Source organism: Otolemur garnettii, unplaced genomic scaffold (assembly GCF_000181295.1).
Source record: "Otolemur garnettii isolate 467f Iridium unplaced genomic scaffold, OtoGar3 scaffold00113, whole genome shotgun sequence".
NCBI classification, from domain to species: Eukaryota; Metazoa; Chordata; class Mammalia; order Primates; family Galagidae; genus Otolemur; species Otolemur garnettii.
This window is the reverse complement of record NW_003852508.1, coordinates 2,552,948-2,554,863: the sequence shown is the minus strand read 5'-3', so window position 1 is coordinate 2,554,863 and position 1,916 is coordinate 2,552,948. Positions and strand designations below refer to the sequence as shown.

General features: G+C 41.2%; 1 non-coding gene across 1 annotated transcript; it reads left to right on the top strand.

Moving 5' to 3' along the window:
* Positions 1-513: 513 nt before the first annotated feature.
* On the top strand, positions 514-621 carry LOC111727598. Its single transcript, XR_002775112.1, has one exon. It is a non-coding gene; the product is annotated as a U6 spliceosomal RNA (small nuclear RNA).
* The last annotated feature ends 1,295 nt before the right edge of the window (positions 622-1,916 follow it).

Genomic DNA, 1,916 nt, shown 5'->3' with positions numbered 1-1,916 from the left:
CCCCCTCCCGCCTTCCCTCTCCCTGCTCTTCCCTTCTCCCAGCCCCCTCCCTCCTTTCTTCTCTCGGTTCTTCCTTTCCCCTACTCCCTCCCTCCTTTTCTCTCTCTCTCTCTGCTTTCCCCTTCCCCCACCCCCACCATGTACTAGATTATTAACTGTCCTCATATCAACATTGAGTACATAGGCTTTATGCTTCTCTATTAGCGTGATGCCTTACTAAGAATAATGTGTTCTGGCTAGGGACCTATAGCTCAGTGGCTAGGGCGCCAGCCACATAAACTGGGGCTGGCGGATTCGAATCCAGCCTGGTCCTGCCAAACAACAATGACAATTACAACAACAACAACAAAATAGCTGGGCATTGTGGCTGGTGCCTGTGGTCCCAGCTATTTGGGAGGCTGAGGCAAGAGAATCGCTTAAGCCCAAGATGTTGCTGTGAACTGTGACACCACGGCACTCTACTGAGGGTAACACAGTGAGACTCTGTCTCAAAAAAAAGAAAAAAAAACCAAGGTGCTTGCTTCGGCAGCACATATACTAAAATTGGGATTATACAGAGAAGATTAGCATGGGCCCTGTGCAAGGATGACATGCAAATAAAAAAAAAAAAGAATAATGTGTTCCACTTCCATCCAGGTTAATACAAAAGATGGAAAGTCTCTATCTTTTTTAATGGCTGAATAGTATTCCATGGTGTACATATACCAAGCTTGTTAATCCATTCCTGGGTTGGTGGACGTTTAGTCTGTTTCCACATTCTGGTGATTGTAAATTGAGCTGCAATAAACAGTCTAGTGCAAGTGTTCTTACAGTAAAAGGATTTTTTTCCTTCTGGGTAGATGCCCAGTAATGGGATTACAGGATCAAGTGGGAGGTCTAGCTTGTGTTCTTTGCGGGTTCTCCGTACTTCCTTCCAAAAAGGTTATATTAGTTTGCAGTCCCACCAGCAGTGTAAAAGTGTTCCCTTCTCTCTACATCCATGCCAGCATCTGCAGCTTTGAGATTTTGTGATGTGGGCCATTCTTGCTGGGGTTAGATGATATCTTAGGGTGGTTTTGATTTGCATTTCTCTAATAATTAGGGATGATGAGCATTTTTTCGTGTTTGCGAGCCATTTGTCTGTCTTCTTTAGAGAAGGTTCTGTTCATCTCTCTTCCTCATTGATATAAGTGATTGTTGGCTTTTTTCATGAGGATTAATTTGAGTTCTCTATACATGCTAGTTATCAAGCTTTTGTCTGATTCAAAATATGCAAATATCCTTTCCCATTGTGTAGGTTGTCTATTTGCTTTGGTTGTTGTCTCCTTAGCTGTACAGAAGCTTTTCAGTTTAAGTCCCATTTGTTTATTTTTATTGATGCTGCAATTTTCATGGAAGTCTTCTTCATAAAGTTTTTCGCAGGCCCATATTTTCCAGTGTTTTTCCTATGCTTTCTTTGAGGATTTTTATCATTTCGTGCCTTAAATTTAGGTCTTTTATCTATCTTGAATCAATTTTTGTGAGTGGAGAAAGGTGCAGGTCCAGTTTTAGTCTTTTACATGTGGGTATCCAGTTCTCCCAGCACCATTTATTGAATGGGGGTCTTTCCCCCAGTGTATGTTCTTGTTTGGTTTATCGAAGATTAGGTGGCTGTAAGATAGTAAGTTTCATTTCCTGGTTTTCTGTCTATAGGCCAAATGTCTATGTCTCTATTTTTTGTGAAGTACCATACTGTTTTGACCACTGTGGCCTTGGAGTACAGCCTAAAGTCTGGTATGCTGATGCCCCTGGCTTTGTTTTTATTACTAAGAAGTGCCTTAGCTATATGGGATTTTTTCTGGTTCCATACAAAATGCAGAATTATTTTTTCCAAGTTTTGAAAGTATGATGTTGGTGTTTTAATAGGGATGGCATTGAATCTGTAGATTGCTTTGAGA